The sequence below is a fragment of the Kogia breviceps genome, chromosome 14 (genome assembly GCF_026419965.1).
Source record: "Kogia breviceps isolate mKogBre1 chromosome 14, mKogBre1 haplotype 1, whole genome shotgun sequence".
In the NCBI taxonomy this organism is placed as follows: domain Eukaryota; kingdom Metazoa; phylum Chordata; class Mammalia; order Artiodactyla; family Physeteridae; genus Kogia; species Kogia breviceps.
In genome coordinates this window covers 67,097,030-67,118,142 of record NC_081323.1, presented here as the reverse complement: position 1 = coordinate 67,118,142, position 21,113 = coordinate 67,097,030, and the positions used below count along the sequence as shown (strand labels likewise).

At 45.2% G+C, this 21,113-nt stretch overlaps 1 pseudogene; it reads left to right on the top strand.

The window, feature by feature from the left end:
- Positions 1 to 4,987: 4,987 nt before the first annotated feature.
- Positions 4,988 to 6,438, top strand: LOC131741604 (cyclin-dependent kinase 11B-like; annotated as a pseudogene).
- Positions 6,439 to 21,113: the final 14,675 nt, after the last annotated feature.

Here is a 21,113-nt window from a genome sequence, read left to right as displayed (position 1 = left end):
CCAAATTGAAAACAAATTGATTTAAACTGCAACAAGACAGCTTTCTGACGTTCAGGCTTGTGGCAACATGGAATTCTTTCCTGGAGATCTCTAGGGAATTGGCTGCATCCACCAAGCTGGCCAGCATAACTGAGACAGAGTTGGGTGTGGAGATAGAGATACACATTGAGTGGCTTTCACATGTCCCTGCTAGCTTTGCTTGCACGCCGTTAGTGCGTGGTACCAACTTCACAGGATGATGGTGCAAAGCTAGACATTCCAGTGAGGCCAGGCCCAGGAGCATATGCGTGCCTGGTGGGGTGGTAGGGGGGCAGGGGTGCAAAGTCAGCTGGAGCCAGGAACAAAGGACTGATCCTTGGTGTGGCTTAACTGCTGTCGATTATCCCCTCTCCATCCCAAATAAGTTTTGTGATTGCTAGAGAAATTGAAATTGCCAAAGAGAGAAGTTGGGGTGTACGCGAATATTTTCTCTGACTCTTACTTAAACACTGGCAACTTTCCTGAGACTATAAATATGATTGGGGCTCAGCCATTTCTCTCTTTGTAGCCTATGAAGATTAACTTAGTCCACAGGGACTGCTATCACCGCCAACCCCCCCAAGTGTGTGCTCTTCCTCCACACTGACAAAAATAACAGTTAATTAGGCCGCAACACCCAAAGGAAAGTGAACTTACACCACCAAGCGCGGGGCAGCATGCGAGATGTTGCCATGACAACCGGCATTTACCGGCTCTTCAATTTTAATATATCAAAGGCTAGGGATAATTTCCTAGTGAGCATACATGAGGGTGGATTCCACCCCCATTCCTTCTGCCAGTCTTTTGCCAGTACAGGAGCTCTATTCCTGTGGCAACCCGTTTAAAAGGAAGCCTTGTGAGAGCGTTAAACACCAGGCACAGTACTCCTGGAAATGCTGTCTGCCTTGGGAGGCCCAGGGAGGATGGCCCAGCATACTTCTCAGAGTCCAGGCTGGGTGGAAAGAATTCTGAGGCAGGTGAAGTGTGACCTGTGAATCTTTGCCCACATTTCCAGGTGAACTTTCTGTTTTCATGAACTTTCCTTCCTTCCTCTCTCCCCTCCTTCCCTCGCTTCATCCATTCCTTCCTTTCTTTCCTTCCTCCCTCCCTCTCCTTCCTTCCTTCTTCCTTTCCTCCCTTTCTTCTTATTTTGTTGAGTGCTTACTGTGTACCAGGCACCTAATAGGCATCACCCCATTTATTCTTCATAACTACACTGTAAGATAAATATGATTCTTTTTTTTTTTTTTTTTTTTTTTTTTTTTGCAGTACACGGGCCTCTCACTGTTGTGGCCTCTCCCGTTGCGGAGCACAGGCTCAGTGGCCATGGCTCACGGGCCCAGCCGCTCCGTGGCATGTGGGATCTTCCCGGACCGGGGCATGAACCCGTGTCCCCTGCATTGGCAGGCGGACTCTCAACCACTGCGCCATCAGGGAAGCCCAAATATGATTCTTATATTACAGATGAGGACACTGAGATTAAGAGAGGTGGAATGCCCTAATCACATAGTAAGTTGCAGAGCCTGTATTTGAAGGAACTCAGATGTCACTACCCAGGGCCCTCATACGCTCTATAAATAGAAGTAAATACGTTTATTATTATCATCATTGCCCTCACCACCATGTATTAGTCAGCTATTGCTGCATAACAAACATCTACAAAATCTCAATGACATACAATAATAAGCATCTGTTTCACTTCATGATAGAGTGGCTCTGATCCTCATGTGTTTATTCTGGTGCCCAGGCTGAAGGGGAGGCAAATACCCAGGGAAAGCTCTTCTCATGGTGATGGTAGAGTTATAGAGGGTCTGCCCAACCACACAAGCACATTTCAAATCCCTCCTGTGTCATGTCTGCTAATATCCCATTGACCAAAGCAAGTTGCATGGTTGAGCCCAAAGTCAGAGTAGGAAATACACCCTCCCTTTTGTAGGATGAATTGCAAAGTTTTATGGCAAGTGTGTGGATACAGAAAGGGGTGAAGGGCTTCCCTGGTGGCGCAGTGGTTGGGAGTCCGCCTGCCGATGCAGGGGACGCGGGTTCGTGCCCCGGTCCGGGAGGATCCCGCGTGCCGCGGAGCGGCTGGGCCCGTGGGCCGTGGCCGCTGGGCCTGCGCGTCCGGGGCCTGTGCTCCGCGGCGGGAGAGGCCACAGCGGTGAGAGGCCCGCGTACCACAAAAAAAAAAAAAAAAAAAAAAAAAAAGAAAGGGGTGAAGAACTGGGGTCCAAAAGATCATAGAGTTATTGTCATCATCATCATCATCATCATCCTCATCCTCCTCCTCATCAGCTCTATGGACCAGGCCTCTCTTTACCTTGATCTGTGTTTAAGTAATGAGTGATTTCTTTACTAAGCTCTTCAAGAGTACCAGTCATTACTGGAGCAGCTAGTCATTCAACTGGATTAAGATTTCCATTATTATTATTTTTAAAGAACCTCATATATTCGTTTATCATAATTTTAAAAAAAATATTGTGGTGATTGTAGTTCAATATAATGTTTCTTTTGAATCACTATGTACTTTACTTTATACATCTAAAAACCTAATTTTTCTGAGATGGGGTTCATAGGCTTCACCAGACAGCTGAAGATTTCTTCTGCACGAGAGTATTTAAGAACTCTTGGTCTTCATCGTGTTTTTCCTTGGCACAAGACATCAACTTGATTTGTAATCACAGCTCTACACATTTGTAGCAAGCTTTACAGTTGACAAAGTCTCTTTCCCCCATCTTTACATTTCATCTGCATAGCCATGGGGACCTGCAGGTGACATACCCACATAAGGTTTCTAATAGCCATTCCTTTGGTAAATGAGACATTTAAACAGAAATTGCAATAATTTCAGTATCTGAACCTAATAAGTGAGGAGTGGTCAATTTTACTTAGAGAAAATCTGAAAATATAAGAAAGTAGACTCATTGTTTTAAAGAAATAAAAGCTATTTAAATGTTGTGTTCATTCTCTAAATTTCCACATTTGCAAACCTCAAAATGCTCAAAACACCTTACTTGTTCAGAAACAAATCAGGAATAAGGACAATCTTGAACTATGAAATATAATGAAAATGCAGGATTATTTCTTATAGGTTCAACCAGGTACAAAGTGCTTTAAAAAACGTTTGCTTAACCATTCCCTTGCAATTTGTTTATATATTACTGTAACCTGAGGAAAATATTTATTTGTCTTTTATTCACAGAGTCTTACTAGCCACTCCATCTCCAGCATTTAACACAATACCTGGTACAGGTATAAGCTCAATAAATATTAAATGAATGCATGAATAAATGAGTGGGAATTTTTGGAAGGGCAAATCCCAGCTCTGGAATAGCTCACATGGCTCATAGAGTCTAAATCCATGAGTGTTCTCTATTAGTAGGTAATTCTGCTGAGAGAGGTGGGGCAGATCTGGAGTAAACAGAGAAGCAGCAGATGAACAAGGCCATTCTTGTTGCATTGTTGCATTGGTACAAAGCAATTCTTTGTTTTCTCTAACACAATGTAAAAAGTGCTAATGGGATTAGCCTTTTGTGATGAATACTAATATGATATGAAAATGAATGCTAATATGCAATGCGAAATTGCTAACAAAGGAGAAACTTGCTAATAGAATTCAGTGGACCTCAGCCACAAACGCTTTGTACATCCCTCTGGTCTGGCCAAGGCTATTCTCGTAGCACAGGGATGGCAGTAGGCTGGGGGGAAATCATAGCATATGAGTTGCTTGGTGGTGGGTGGATTTCAGTTGCTTCCTCTGAAATTAGCTCTTTGTAGGTGGGGATGTGAGAGAAGGCACACACAGTATAACCACAAACATACCCACTTGGGCTTGCGGTGTGTGGAGGATCCAGTGGGGAGGTCTCCACGAGGAAGCTAGAACATGGCCCTTTCCACCTCTGCGTCAGGCCTTTGAACTTTTCCAGTGTTCTCTCCCATCTATCATTGCTGGTTGACCTTACTACAGCCTTGGGCAATTATGAGGCAGACATGCAAATGGGAAAGAAGACACAGAGAGAAGTGTCTCACCTATAGTCACAGAGATGGCAGAGCTGGGGCCCGATGCTACTTCGGGGTCTTCCCCTGGCTCCTCCATTTCCCCCCTCCCGTCTCTCCACCCTCCATCTCCTCTTCCTCTTCCTCCTCCAGCTTCTCCCCTCCGCATCTCCTTCCCTTCCTACCAGCATACTGATTTTCCCTCCTTTTGTTTATGGCAGGGGATGGCTTAAATAAATAACTTAGGTTGGCTTAAGAAAATCAGTCTGTGCTAACACAGGAAGGGACCAGGTTCTGGCCTCAGGTTCTGAGACCAGTGATGGCAGCATAGGGTGTTTTAACTCAAATGGGTGATGCAGAGAACTCTCGGAAAGTGAAAACTTTAGATGAAAGTCTTCAGGCAAAGGAACTATGGAAGGAACAAGAGGAGAAAGCAGAGATTAAAACCCTTAAAAAAATTCGGATGAGCCAGGTGCGAAGTGTGATTCCTTTGAGGAAGGGAAGTTGGAGGCACCACCTCAGAGGCAGAGCAAATAGGACCTCGCCCTACACAAGAAAGGATTCCGCGGAAGAGAGAGGAGAGGACGCTGATTCTTTGGCTGGCGAACCACCCCAGCAAGTGTTGCAGGAAGAAGAGGCTCATCACAGGAAAGAGGAGAAGAGAAATGGAGGCATCGTAGTCATTCAGCAGAAGGCGGGAAGCTTGCTGGAGTGAAAGAGAACTGCGGAGAACAGGATAAAGCCTGCTGCAATGAGAAAGACAAAGGAGGAGGGAGATGGCAAGAGAGCATTCCGGGAGAGGAGGGCCCACCTTGAGCAGTTAAGAGGAAGCAAGACGAGGGAGCCGTAGTAGCCGGAGCGCAGGAAGTGCGAGGCTGCACATCCATCGCTGGGCCTTGAGACGGGACCGCGACTCGAGGTGAAGGCACGCTGCTGGACACCGCCTGTGAGCTGGGCCCTGGTGACAGGGGACACGATGGCGGAGAGAGGCCTGCTGTCTGCCTGACAAGGGGTCAGCGACGTGCAAAGGAAAACCGGCTGAGCTGAGTCCCTGTCAGTGGAATCCAGCTCCGGTTCTGAGGAGGAAGAGGAGATTGCGCGGGGGGCGGGCCGTGGGGGGTGGAGGGTGCGGGTGGCAACTGCAAGGACCCGCCTGGACCCGAAATGAGTGGAGATGAAGAGGGAGGGAAAGAAAAGCATATTGTAGTTGTTCCGGAGCCACAGTTTGACCGAGGGCTGGGGAAAGTGAAGGGGGGAGAGGCGTGCGGTGGGTGAGGGCACCCGCAGAGCAGCACCGGGGCCCGAGGAGACCTCCTGCGACTCCCAACCTAGGCGCCCACCGGACTCAAGAGAGGAGCCCGCCCAGCACCCACGTGGCTGCAGGGCCGTCGGAAGAAACCAGTGCCCGGCCAGGATGGAAGGAGGCACTGACGGGGCGGTGCACAGAGCACAGGACAAGAAAACAGACGGATCGTGGCTCCGAAGGGGCTGCAGGTGGAGAAGAAGAAGGGCTTCTGATTTATGCTGCTGGGGAAGGTCACCCTCATCCTCAAGGCCCAGCACCCCAGCAGTATCACCTGTCAGAGGAGCGGTCATGGGCAGCGACATGGACAGATCTACACCGTGATGAACTGCGTAGACCATGACCTCAAGAGCCTGATGGAGGCCATGAAGCAGCCTTTCGTTGGGGAGGTGAAGACCCTGGTGCTCCCTGCAGCTGCTACGCTGGCGAAGCGTCTGCAGGACAAGCTGGATCCAGCACAGACGTCCAAGCCGCTGCCGAGCCAGGCGGGCGTGTCCTCCTGGTGGGAGTCTGGCCACACCCTAACTGAAGGTCACACCTGGTCAGCGCAGCCCTGTGGTACTGCACCTCAGAGAGATTGCTTGGTGCCGAGGTATAGGACACCAGTGCACATGTGGTCGGTAGGCTGCATCTTTCGGGGGGCTGCTGACTCAGAAGCCACTATTCCCCGGGAAGGTGGAAATCAATGAGCTCAACATAGTGTTTGAGGACCTGTGGACCCCCAGTGAGAAAATCTAGCCTGGCTACAAAGACCTCCCCACAGTCCAGAAGATGACCTTCACCAAGCACCCCTGTGACAACCGCCTTTCTCAGACCTGGGCTTCCACCTGTAACCTACTTCCCAGGGTGGAGGGTCAACTCGGAAGACAGCCTCGTACACGAGGATTTCCATGAGATCCCCCAGCCCCATCGGCCCCCCAGGGTTCCCGACGTGGCCCATCAAGAGCGAGCAGCAAAGAGTGAAGGGTGGCAACTGCCTGCAGCCCCCTGAGGAAGGCCTGGGTTACAGCTGGCTGGGCGTCGGCCTCCACAAACCAGGGGGCCTCGGCTGCAGGCCTCGCCTTCAGCCTCAAGTTCTGAGGTTCAGAGTGGACCCCAAGCCAGCCCTGGGGAGGGCCAGCTGACGAGGTTCAGCCAAGACTAGGGGCAGGCGCTGGAAACAGACCCGGATCCTGCCCGGACTGGACACACCCGCTGCTGGTTTGGGTTGCCCTGGGTCGTGACCCTGTCTTGGATGGCTGGTCTTGTTTGGTCTTCCACGTTGAGTTTTTGTTTTATCTTGGCTTGTAAATTTCTAGAATTAAATCACGTTTTCTTTCTTGTGGGAAAACAACATCGAACTTACTCATCTATCCCCTTCCTGTTCTCTCTCTCTCTCTCTCCTCCCCTTCCATCCATACCCTCTCCACTTCCCTTACCCGTCAGGCTCCCTCCACATTTTCCTCCTCCACTTTCTACCCCTCCATTGTTTCTTTCTTTTCTACCTCCTCCCAGTCTTCTCCGTTTCCCAAATCCTTGGCCTCTACTGTTTGTATCCAAGAATCATTTGCTCCAGCAAAAGCTAACATTTATTCTGAAAACAGACTTTGGTTTGGGAGCAGCTCATTTTGAAATCAAAGTTAAAGTGAAAACTTGGCTCAGATGCTCATAAATGCTGCAAAGATACAGAAATTCCCTGAACCTCAGATTCCATATCCACCGAATGGATTTCCTTAAAGGGTCGCTGCAAATAGCCAACCTTTAATTGCAACTATGATTGCAGCTAGGACTATATAGTTATGTGAACTATAATTGCAGCTCTTCAAAAGTGGGTATGTGTGGGAAAGCGGACTGGGAAGGAATATTAAAAGACTGAAAATGGCTGACTAGGGTGATTTATTTTCTTCTTCAAAATTTTCGTTAATAATGTTGTTTCATTGTATTTCTGTGGTTCTCCACCTTGTCAGACTCAATGCCCCTTTTTTATAACTAATATTTTGTGACGTCCCCTTTACATGAAATGAAATTCATAGGTTATATAACTCACTTACACATAATTTCATAAAAATTTAATAGAATGCCCTAACTATATTATACAGGAGAATAATTTGTATAAAATAATTTTGTATAAAAGTAATTTGTATAAAATAATTTGTATTTCAATAGGTAACTGCTTGGCTGTGAATATAGAGGAGATGATGAAGGCAGATTCTTGCATCTCTATCTAGACTCACCACTAATGGGATGCTTGCAGAAACCAGCTGACACAGATGTGTTTTACTGGGGACTCGTACCTTGAGTGGCTTCGCCACCAGTGATGGGGGTTCCTGAAATAGCAAAGGAACTGCTGGTAGAGTTCTTAATAAAACAAAGTGAGGTTTACAATTTAGTCCACAGACATTTCAGTATAAATTAAGACTGTGAAAAATTAAGTTTGTGTTTCTAGGGAAAGTAGACTTTATAAATAAGTTTTTCACTGACTGAGTGTCCAGAGGGACATTAGAAAGTCAGCTGGGACTTGGGCACTTCTGCATGGGCTGAAGTGGTCCTCTCTGTGGCACGGATCCCACGCTCTCAATATGCATGGTACCGTACCTCCAAGAATCAGACAACCCAAAGCTTCCACACATTTCCAAAATGCCTTCTGGGAGGTGGAATCTCCCATGCTGAGGCTGCAGCTATGTTTTCATTTAAAAAAAAGCAAATACTCCTGCTCTGTGAGGGCTTTGACAACCTCTGGGCTGGCATCACTCTCTCTATGAGGCTAAAAGCAACAAGAATAGTGGCACTGATCCCACATCTAGAAAATTGAAAGTGAACTGATTTTTTTATCATCTAACCTGACAGGTTCAACACATCTCTCCTGTCACATTCCTGTCTGTCTTCAGAGCTATTGAACAGAATCTTTCCACGGGTCCGTGTTATTGCTAATAGGATTTGTCTTAAACTAAGTGTCCAGCCTCCTCTTGTTTCCTGAGACCATGGTGGATTCTCTCCTCTCCTCCCTGAGCCCAACCTTCATTGTATTTCAGCTAATCAAATAATTTCCTGCCAGATGGCAGGGAGAAAGCATGGCCCCTGGGAGAAACGATGGTGCTGTCACCAAAGGCTGGACTGGTCAGGACCAGTATGGATTAAAGCCAGATACTCTCAAGGTGAGACTAACAGTGAGGTTTGCAACAGACAGGCCCATCTGGACAAAGCAGATGTTCTAGGATGCTGGGACTCCCCAGTGGCGAACAAGCTTTGGTCCATGAGATGGGCCTGTGGAAATTTCTTCTGACGTCAGTGTTCTGTCTGCTTCAGAGTTGGGGGGATCTTAGTAGGGCTTGGGATTTCAAAAGGAAATGGTTTGGCTCAAGTGGAGAATTTAAGGTTCTTGAAAAAAGCTCTCTATTCATCCTGTGATTCTAGCACCATCCTGGAGGCTGAATCCTTGGTTCTAAGCCTTTTTCCTGGAACGTATTATTGTTAAAAACAAGACAACACAGTCCCCAAATGGAGTCGCTTATGCTAAGCCCTACATCACCAAACTGAGATTCAATTTAACCACAGTTTCAGCCCGCCCAGAAATGGAATCTTAACATAATGAGGAATCACCTGCTCAGCACTAGTGAGGTCATCTGCTGCTAGACCCTCACCAGCCCCTAAAGGAAAGTGACCTTGCCATGACCGATCCTAGTTTGTCTAGTATAACTTGCTTGTCCTGCTCCTTTCTGCCTGTAAAAGTCTTTCATTTTGTACAGAGCCTCAGAGCTCCTTTCTGTGTGCTAGATGATGCATGAATCATGGAATAAAAACCAAGAAAAATGTTAAAAAATTACTCTGTTGGATTTTGTTCTTTAACATTATCTTTGGAGGTTCTTTCAGTTGCTCGGCCAAGACTTTGGACTAAGTTTCCTATTCTTTAGAATCTGAAAGGAAGGTACAGCCCTACCCTGGAAATTGCTCTTCCTCACCCTCCTCTAAAGTATTGCCTTGTAACATTTCCCTAGGGTTAGTTCCATCCAACCACTGAAATATTATCTAAAGATTATTTCAAAGTAAAAATCCTAGATCTGGGCAAAATGGGGCCAGTCTGTGTGTGTGTGTGAACGTATGAGTGTGAATTCTGCCCTGTTTCCTCTAGGATGTGATATTACATGAATCCTAGTGCACGTCTTTGAACCACAGCTTAGTTACACGTGCAAATAATGTATCATCTTCGAGGTTTATTCCTTCACCTGTGAAACAGAGGCAATAATGGTATTGTAGGGGAGGAAAAGTAATTTTCCCTCTACCCTTCTAGTTTCCTGGATGAGGACCTCCCCTCCCAACTGCCGAAATAAAAGACAAATAAATAGGAGAAAAACAAACAAGTTTAATAACATGTATGCCTTCTGTATACATGGGAGATACTGAGGAAAATTGAGTAATTCCCCAACATGGCCCAAGCCATTACCTTAAATACCGCCTCCAGCTAAATAAAAAGGAAGATGTCGGAGGGGGTTCAGGTATGGGAGGTTATCAGGCAAAGCATAGTAAACAAGGGTGTGGTTCTTATACCGATTTAAGTCACTTTTTCCCTAGATAAGAGTTTCTTGTGATTTAGAACCACCTTTTCTTCCTGGTACTGAGAGAGAGACACCCTTACAGATGAAGATTTCCCTCATAAGTATAAATGTCTCTTACAAAGGGATAACTTCTACTCTCCTTTCAGAACTTTTCCTACATCTGCCGTTTCTTAAAAATAATCAGCCTAGGGGCTTCCCTGGTGGTGCAGTGGTTGAGAATGTGTCTGCCAATGCAAGGGACACGGGTTCGAGCCCTGGTCCGGGAAGATCCCACATGCTGCGGAGTGGCTGGGCCCGTGAGCCATGGCCGCTGAGCCTGCGCGTCCGGAGCCTGTGCTCCGCAACGGGAGAGGCCACAACAGTGAGAGGCCCACGTACCGCAAAAAAAACATGCCTGAATCTGTTCCTGTTTCTTCGTCTCCACCGCTACCATCTTCCTTCAAGCCTTCACCTTCCATCACCTCGGCTGTGGCAATACCATCTCAACTGATCCCTCTGTTTGACCCACAGCCTTTTAAAATCCATTCTCCTTGTAGCAGCCAGAGCCATCTTTTAAAATTTTGACTCATGTCACTCCTTTGCTTAAAACTGCCGATGGGTCCCCATACCACTTACAATTAAATTTAAGACCTATACCCAGGTGTTCATGGTTCCCTGTGAGCAGACCCCTGCTCATCTCTACAATCTCATCTCATACCCTCCCTTCAGTTCATCGTGGTTCTGCGACACTGACCTCTTTGTTTCTCCAATAAGTCACACTCATTTCTCCCCCCAGACTTTGTACTTCCGGTTCTTTCAGCCGAGGATACCCTCCCCGGGATGACTTATTTTCACTATTCAGGCTGTAGCAGAATTATCACTTCCTCAGAGAGGCCTTCCCTGACCACCTTGTCTAATGTAGCCAATGACTATAGGATCACTAATAAGGTGACCATATAATTTATGATCAAATCTAGAGCATTTGTAAGAGTGAAAGGGCCTCTATAACAATTAAGCCAGGACAATAGTCGTGGTTCAGTCAAGATGTGTGATTGCCCTTCTCCTTATTCATGCCTTCTCTATCGCATCACTGTGCTTGATTATCTTCACAGTCCTTGTCAATAACTGATATTATTTATTTACATATATATTACCTCTCTGCTCTATTACAATATAAACTCCAAGAGGACGGGGCTGCTGTGTCTTTGGGTACTGTTGTACCCTCATCCCCTTGAAAACTAAACTGTGTATTTAGCACATAGTAGATGCTCTATAAATACGTGTGGAATAAAATGTATTGACTATAAGGCATTGTGATTGCCATGGGTTAGGTAGTTGTGGGTGAGTTATCCTGGTTACAAGTCACTTGTCATTTGGAACAATGAATCATAAAACCTACCTTTCTCTGCTGACCAGGAATCGTGTTCTTGTCCGTATCAGGAGATTCCAACCAAAGCTGGCTTGGGGTATACAGGGCCACCCAGAGATTACTTAGTTACTCCTGGTGACCCCCTTGTTTGAATTAGGTTTGATAAGTACAGATCAGGAAATAGTTCCAGGAGTGAGAGGTACTTACTTAGCTTGATGAGAAAAATGTCATGGTTTTGCAACATTTGGGGCCATAAAATCGCTTTCCCTGCTTATTGATTGGAAATGCCAGAAAAGCAGTGCTAGAAATAACACAACAGGATCACTGAATTAATTAGTGCGGATACTGATTGTGTAAGATCTGGTTATTGTGGAGTGGGGATTGGATTGCATATTAATATTTAAGTCCTTTGGAAGTGGCACCGAAGGAAGACCCCTCCCCCAATCCTTTGGTTCCTCCACAGCCCATCCCCCATGAGATGGGATTTCTTGGGAGCTCCAAACAGAAATCCCCTTATCCCAGGCAGCACAGATTACAGGCCGGTCTTGGACTTGCACTATTTGTATTTCTATAAAGGAAGGGCCTGGTATTATGTAACTGTGTGTGGGTTCTGAGGGCTTCTAATGGGCCTCCCTTTGTACAGTTTCTTAGCAGCCAATTGAAGTTTGTAAGCTGAAACTAAGAGACACGAGTCCATCACTCCCCAACCACACATCTGAGTCTGGCCTGCCTCTAGGAAAGCTAGCACCTCCCCTTCTTTTCTCAGCAAAGCTCAGCAATCCTTGTGCAATCATGGTTCCTCCTGGGAAGAAAAAGATAGGTAGGGACCAGCTGTGTTCTGTTGTTAGCACTTCAACTGAAGCCAGGTGAAGTCTTCAAAAGAGTTGACCTGCATTCATTCATTCTAAAATGAGGTAGTGCTGCTTAACAGTGTTAAAGGAAAATTCAACTGAGTACATTTTAAAGATCTAATTGGCTTTATTGAACAATTCATAAATCAGGTAGCATCCCATCCAGCAAGTAGAAAGGAGCTCTGAGGAGCTGTATAAAATGAAAGGCTTTTAAGGGCAGAAGGGGGAAGGGATAAGGAAAGGGCTGATTACCTCGACTTTCTCTGGGGAAATGGAGAGGGTCTATGTGGCAGATTACTTCATTGGCACTGTCCAGGAAATTCCAAACTGACCGGTTGAGACTGCATTCCCTGGGGAGGTTGAAACAGTAATTAGGTTAGGTGTCAAGCTCTGGTTTGGTGGTGATGTGGGCTTAGCGCAAGTGACTCCATTTGGGGCCTGTTGTTTCTTTTTGACAATAGTCAAGAGTATCCTTTAGGGTCAGTAGGAATCTGGGCTCTGTCACTTATTAGCTGTATGTCCTTGGACAAATTATACTTCTCGGTTTCAGTTTCTTCATCTGTCACACAAGAACAAAAATTGTACCTTTTTCATTGGTTGGCCGAGAGCATTAAGGTACATCATGCATTTAACAAATATTTATCCAGGGTCAGAGCTCTCTATTTGTCAGGTACTATACTTGGTGCTGAAGGCATCAAAGTAAATAAAATAGACTAAAAATCCCTGCCCTCATGGAGATTATATTCTAGTAGGAATAGACAGACAATAAAAATATAAAAATATATAAATACTATGGAGGGAGATAGAGAAGCTGACAGTATTTGTGATAGCATGGTGGAAAGTATCACTGGGAATGGGACCATTGGGCAAGACCTGAAACACAATCCGACTAAAGACCTTTATACGGTGCACAGAGTTTGTAATATACGTGTTAGCTATTTTTTATTCATTAACTCATTAATTTTGTTAGCCACTCATCCATTCACCTCCACATTCGTTCAGTAATTCAATGACTAATTCTCAATCACCCATCTATCTCTTCATCTATCCATTCATCCTTCAGAAAATGTCAAGTGAAGGGATATCTGGATTGTGGATTGAATGCCCATCTTATCATCTGACCCGAGGTTCATTCAGGAGGAATTAGGGAAGGGAATTGAAGGCTTGGGATGGTTATTGATCAGAACATTGTGTATTAGAGTTTTTCACAAAACATAGGATGGAAAGAGCCTAAGTGGTTTCTTTTCAAGCTAACGTTTATTGAGAATATGCTTTTTGCCATGACCTGTGATAAATACTTTATATGCATTATCTTACTTAGCACTGAGAAGTTAATTTGTAGTTGCTACTTAATTTGTAGATGAGAGAACTGAGTCTTGGAGAGAGCTAATCAGCCTAAGGTCAGAGAGTGATTGGCAAAGTTAGTATTCAAACTTGGGTTTGACTTCAAAATTCATGGGCTTACATGCATGGGCATATACCCAGACAAAACTCTAGTTCAAAAAGATACATGCACCCCTATGTTCATAGCAGAACTATTTACAATAGCCAAGACATGGAAACAACTTAAATGTCTATTGACAGATCAATGGACAAAGAAGACGTGGTGTATATATATATATATGTATATGTATATATATATGTATATATATATATATACATATACATATATATATAGACACACACACAGAGACACACACACACACACACACACACAATGGAATACTATTCAGCCACAAAAGGAATGAAATAATGCCATTTGAAGAGACAGGGATGGACCTAGATTTTACCATACTAAGTGAAGTAAGTCAGAAAGAGAAAGACAAATACCATATGATATCACTTATATGTGGAATCTAAAATATGACACAAATGAACCTATCTATGAAAGAGAAACAGACTCACAGACATAGAGAACTGACTTGCGGTTGCCAAGGGGGAGGTGGGGGGTGGGAGGGAAAGATCAGGAGTTTGGGATTAGTGGATACAAGCTAGTATATACAGGATGGATAAACAACAAGGTCCTAGTGTATAGCACAGGGAACTATATTCAATAGCTTGTGATAAATCATAATGGAAAATAATATGAAAAAAATATATATGTATGACTGAGTCACTTTGCTGTACAGTACAGCAGAAATTAACATAACATTATAAGTCAACTCTACTTGGATAAAATTTTAAAAACAAACAAACCAAACCAAACCAAAACGAAACAAAAAACCAAGATTCACGGACTTAGCTGGTTTACTGCAAGGGCTCCGCCAACTCTGGGTCCATAAGCCAGTCAGCTGACCCCTTTTACCTTCATGTTCTCAGTCATCAGATGTAAGATTCCATTTCTGCTCAAATCTCAAGGTTGAATGAGAGGACGTATGTGTGCGGACAGGCATCAGGAATTACCAACCAGAAGGGGTGCCATGATTGATTCACTGTGCTCCAGCTCCAACAAGCCTGAAAGGGCTTGTTATTACATGACCTTTCATTTCTCAAGCCTCTGATGATGGTAAGACAGCAGTCTGCATGCAAGGTGAATTTGAACTGCTGCCTGCTTTCCAATTCCCGCTGGAAGGGCCCTTAGCAGGCTAAGAAGCTGGAAGAGGTATTTCACTCTGGTTTCCAGTAATTTGTTCTGCTCTGTGAACTTCTGTGTCTGCTTGTCCAATTTCATGAAAATTGGATTAATGAGTGTTAACTGGTGCTGCTTAGCTAGTTTAAACGGGATAGTGTCAAATGGAGGAGGAGCGTCCTGGTGTGATGGTTGGATCCCTAGGCTGCTAAGAATCAGGGTTCTGCATGAATGCCAATATCACAAGTTATTGTGGCAGCCTCCTCCAAGCTACTCTTATAGAAGGCAGTATCACCCCAGAGACCTTTGAAAGGAGGAAGGACACTTATTCCACTAGAACAAGGAGAGGATTTGCTTAAGAGACTGGTGGTCTTGGTCAAGATGTTCATTCATTCATCAATCTTTTCCAAGCACCTGCTATGTGGCAGGCTCTGTTTTGGGCTCTGGAGAACCAGTGATGAATAAAACAAATTTTCTGTCGTCATGAAGCTTATGTTCTATCTGAGGTAGGTAAACAATAATCAAATGAATATATGATTTAATGTCAAACAGCATTTCCATCCCATGCTTCTATATTCTCCAATAAGTATGAAAAAAAGTTTGTCTTTTTTTAAAAAACATTTTTATTGAGATATAATTCACATACTATAGAACTCGACCATTCAATGGTGTTTTTTGTTTGTTTGTTTTTATTTTTTTCTGTATGCGGGCCTCTCACTGCCGTGGCCTCCCCCGTTGCGGAGCACAGGCTCCGGACGCGCAGGCTCAGCGGCCGTGGCTCACGGGCCCAGCCGCTCCGCGGCACGTGGGATCCTCCCGGACCGGGGCACGAACCCGTGTCCCCTGCATCGGCAGGCGGACTCCCGACCACTGCGCCACCAGGGAAGCCCCGTTCAATGGTTTTTAGCATATTCACGCATATGTAAAAATCATCACCACAGTCAATTTTAGAACGTTTTCATCGCCTCCGAAAGAAACTGTAACCTTTAGCTCTCACCATCTTATATCCCAACCCTCACCTCCAGCCTCAGACAACTGCTCATCTACTTCCTGTCTCTATAGATTTGACTATTCTGGACAGCAAAAAGGTCTTTTGAGAGTGAGGGGGCAACGAAGGAGCTTTTATTATTTCCACCTCCTAAAATGAGGCCTCTTGGACTCAGTTTCCCTTGGAGCTTTCCCCAAGGAAAGATCCAAATTTCCATAGCTTTGGTGTTTGGAGGTGGTAGGGGGTGCTGGCCAGTGTCCTGACAGAGGCCATGACAGAGATATTGCAGGTTCAGTTCCAGACCACTGCAATAAAGTGAATATTGCAATTAAGCAAGTCACACAAATTTGGGGGTTTCCCAGTGCATATAAAAGTTATGTTTATATTATACTGTAGTCTATTAAGTGTGCAATAGCATTATGTCTAAAAAAATTATTTGCATACCTTAATTAAAACATACTTTATTGCTAAAAAAGCCTAACCATTATCTGGGCCTTCAGTGAGTTGTACTAGTAACATCAAAGATCACTGATCACCATCACAAATATAATAATAATGAAATAGTTTGAAATATGAGAATTACCAAAATGTGACATGGAGACATGAAGTGAGCAAATGCCGTTGGAAAAATGATGCAGTAGACTTGTTTGATGCAGGGTCGCCGCAAACCTTCAATTTAAAAAAGAAAAAGCAATATCTGTGAAGCGCAATAAAGTGGAGCAGAATAAAATAAGGTGTGCCTGTACACAATTACTCTTTTATTATCTTACCTTCCACCTCTACACCCTACCTGAAGTTACATACTCCCAGCCAGCAAATGCTGAGCATGAATATGCATGCGCAGACACAGAAGACTCCTGTCCCCTGTGCAGTCACATCTGAAAGCAGTAGTAATCACGTCATGTTTATAGAAGCCCTGCCTCAGTCCAGTTGCCATAGTTCCCCACCTGGACTCTGCAGTAGCCTGCTCTCTGGTCTCCCCATCTCCCATCTGGACTCGCTTCCAACCTGGTCTTCCTAAGATACCAGGATACATGTGATAAAGCATGAATCTGACCATGAAAATCCTACATGGTCCTCATGATAGTCGAGGTTCCTCTTCACGGCCCTGTATAACCTGGTCCCTGCCAACCTCTCCAGTGTTATCCATCACTGTTCCCCCTTCACTATCTGAATCACTTGTGGTCCCTGCAAAGTACCACGCACTCCCTAGCAGACCTTTGCACATGCTGTGGGCCTTTCTGGAACACTCTCTCCTGTCTATATTGCCTGACTAACTCCCACTCATCCTTCAGGTCTTAGAGATTACTTCCTTGGGGGAGGGAATATTTCTTCAGGATGTGGTTAGGTACTTGTATTAGTTCTCTATTGCTGCTTAAAAAATTACCCCCAAATTTAGCACTTTAAAACAACAGATATTTATTATCTCATGTTTTCTGTGGGTCAGGAATTCAGGAGTAGCTTAGCTGGCTTGTTCTGGGTCAGGGTCTATCGTGAGTTTAGTCTTGACATTGGCTGGGGCTGCAATCATCTGAAGCTTGATGAGGGCTAGAGGATCTGCTTTCAAAATTGCTCACTCATATGGCTGTTGGCAGGAGGTCTCAGTCCCTAGCCCCATGAGCTGCTTCATAGGACTGTTGAATGTCCTTACAACGTGGTAGCTGGCTTCCCCAGAGTGGTCCAAGAGACAGCTGGGAGGAAGCTACAATGTTTTTTATATCTGCAGTGAACTAAATGTTTATGTACCCCCCAAATTCATATATTGACATTCTAACCCCCAATTCTAGGAGGTGGGGACTTTGGGAAGTGATTAGGTCATGAGGGTGGAACCCTAGGGAGTGGGATTAGTGCCCTCATAAACAGGACCCCAAGGACTCCCTCTCCTTCTTTCCACCATATGAGGATATGACAAGAGGATCACAGTCTGTAACGTGAAAGAGGGTCCTCACCATAACCTGACCATGTTTGCACCCTGATTTCAGTTCAGTCTCTAAAACTGTGAGAAATAAATGTTTGTTGTTTATAAAACCCCCACTGGCATTCTGTTATAGCAGCTTGCGCAAGGTAAGGCAATGTCCTAGAGGCCGGTGTCACATACTGTGGCTTCTATCATATTCTATTGACTAGAAGTGACTCATTAAATATGGATTACACTCAAGGGGAAGAGAATTAAGCTCTACCTCTTGAAAGGAGGAGAGTCTGTGGACACATTTTAAAACCATCATAGAGCCCCTTGTCCATGGTCCCACAGTGTTCTCCAGTTATCCTTACATTAGCACTTAGCAGACTATGTTGTCACAGTCTGTCTCCCTCACTACTGCACTGTGGGTTCCTTGAGCATCAGGACTGGTTTCTATTTACAGTTATATTCCTAGATCCTACCACAGTCCCTTGCACAGTGCTTGGTAACTGTCTATTTGTTTGAATGACTCAAAGACCTGTCTGGACACATAAAACGTATAGATCAGTGCTTTTCAAATTTCCATGCATATACATCACCTGGGTGGTTTGTTAAAATGAGGATTCTGGTTCAGTAGGTCTGGGGTGGAGCCTGAGATGCTGTTTTCCTAACGAGCTCCCAGGTGATACTGATGCTGTGCTTCATGGAGCAGGAATCTAGATCACATGATCCTACTCCCAGACAAGCTTAATAACCTAGCTGGGGAGGCACTTCATCCGGCGGCAGGACAGCCTGAGGCCACCCACAAAGCAGCGTCAGCCCAGTCGTGGGCACACCTACTGCATGCTGGGCTCCTCTTCCTTCAATGGCCTAGGATGAAAGAGGAGATGTCAGAAAGACGGTCAAGAAAGGGTCTGCAGAATACAGAAAGGCTTCCAAGGTATTGTGTGTTCTCATTTGGCTCTGCAATGCACAGCTGGGCAGGGGTCACTCATGTACAAGCAAAGGGATTGTGAGGCCTGAGCGAGGGCCAGAGGGAAACTGGCTAAAGTGCCAGTGGGCAATGGCAGGTGATGGAGTCCCCACGGCCACCCCAAAAAACTTACGGAACCCAGTCTGTCTGTGTGATCAAAGCACCGCTTTGGCTGGAGGCAGGGAGATTAAGAAGACCGATATATTTGTACTGCTCTTCACAGTTCTTGGGGTGTACAATTTTAAGAGTCATGTTTTATTTTTATTTTTATTTTTTTTTTTTTTGTGGTACGCAGGCCTCTCACTGTTGTGGCCTCTCCCGTTGCGGAGCACAGGCTCCGGACGCACAGGCTCAGCGGCCATGGCTCACGGGCCCAGCCGCTCCGCGGCGTGTGGGATCCTCCCGGACCGGGGCACGAACCCGCGCAGGCGGACTCTCAACCACTGCGCCACCAGGGAAGCCCTAAGAGTCATGTTTTAAGGAAAATTGAGTAGAGCCAGACCATTGAGATGTTTTCCGTTAATACCTTGGATCTCACTTTTATCCTTGTGGCTCTGATTTTTTTTTTTTTTTTTTTTTTGCGGTACGCGGGCCTCTCACTGTTGTGGCCTCTCCCGTTGCGGAGCACAGGCTCCGGACGCACAGGCTCAGCGGCCATGGCTCACGGGCTTAGTTGCTCCGCGGCATGTGGGATCTTCCCGGACCAGGGCACGAACCCGTGTCTCCTGCATCGGCAGGCGGATTCTCAACCACTGCGCCACCAGGGAAGCCCCGTGGCTCTGATTTTAACAACGTGGGGCACTGGTGTGTATGTGTAAAGTCTGTGGTCTTAAAACAGGAGATTTCTTCTTACTACATGAAGGGCTGATATAAGCATAGGGTAATAATGATAATTCCCAACATTTGGGGAACAGTTTCACATCCATTTAATCTAGGAGTTCTCAACTTTGACTGCACATTACAATCACTGGGGAGCTTTACTGATTACTGATGCCTGGGTCCCACCTCCAGAGATTTTGACTTAATTCGTCTTGGGTGTGGCTGGGGCAGCATTTAAAAATCCTCTCTAGGCAATTCCATTTTGTGGCCATTGTTGAGAGGCACTGATTTAACCTTATGAGAACCCTTCACTAATAGGCAGATAAGATTATCTTTTCTTTTCCTTTCTCCCTCCCTCCCTCTCTCTCTCTCTCTCTCTCTCTCTCTCTTTCTCTCTCTCCCTCCCTCCCTCCCTTCCTCCCTCGTGTTCTTCCTTTCTCTCTCCCTTCCTTCCTTCTTTCCTTCCTTCCTTCCTTTCTTTTCTTTCTACAAATAAAAAGCTGTGTCACAAAATTGACTGACTGGCTCAAAGTCGTACAACCAATAAGTGGGAGGTTCAGATCTCAAACCTATGTTAACTGGTTGTGCTTTTTCAATTTGTATCAGTATTGCCTCCAGGTGGCCAGTATTATGCCCATTACAAAGAAAGAGAAACTGAGTGTGATGGTTGATTTTATGTGTCCACTTGACTGGGCCAAGGGGTCTTCAGATATTTGGTTAAACATTGTTCTGGGTGTGTCTTGGATAAGATTAATAATTGAATCACCAGAGTGAATAAAGCAGGTCACTCTCCCTAATGTGGGTGGACCTCATCCCATCAGTTGAAGGCCTGAATAGAATAAAAAGATAGACCTTCCAGCAAGTAAGGGGGAACACCTCCTGCCTGACTGCTTTGAGCTGGGACATTGGTCTTCTCCTTTCTTCAGACTGGAACTGAGACATCAGCTCTTCTTGGGTCTCGAGTCACCAGCCTGTGGACCCGCAGCTACACCATCGACTTTCCTGCTTCTCAGGCCTTTGGAATTGGACTGCAATTTACATCATCACTTCTCCTGGGTCTTCAGCTGGCTGACAGCAGATCTGGGGACTTAGCTTCCATAATCATGTGAGCCAATTCCTAATAATAATAGTAAGTAATATTATTATTTATAATAATAAATCTTATATTCTAATAATATATCTCCTATTGGAGAATGCCAAGGGATGGAACAATTAGGTTTCTAGATAAAGGTCAGACTTTGAGTTAGGGGACAGTTAGTTAGGGTTCCAAGTCCCTTATGTCCCTGGATGTTCCTTCCTCCCTTGTTTCTAGTCTTTGAAGCTAAGTTTGGGCCAATATCCATATCAGATAAACAAATTCTAGACTCCTTGATGACAAGGTCAGTGTCAGTGTCTGCAGATGCAGGCCATGAATAGTCAAGGTTGGAAAATAAAAGTTGGCAGGAAGGACTGTACTTATTGGAACCAAACCGAGAACGTCAGTGATCTTAGTTTTGAGCAATTCTTGATCCTGGAGTTCATCCAAGTTCTCCTTTGGACTCTTGCATCCTACCTGCCCACCATCCATCCCCAGTGAAATCAGCAGATGTTAATGATGGAATTTGGAGATGCTGAAAGGATTCCCATGGTGGTGAGGAAGATCCTAAATGTTTTACAAAAAAAATAAAAGTAAAAAGTATTATCTAAGGAAAGGAGCCAAAGTGCTCAGACACCACTTGGCAGACACGGAGTGTGTTAAATCAAACCATCAGGAGGGAAAAGTACTTTGTAGTAATTTTTTTCGAAGCTGGTCCCAGAGCTCCTTCCTCTTAGGAGAGAA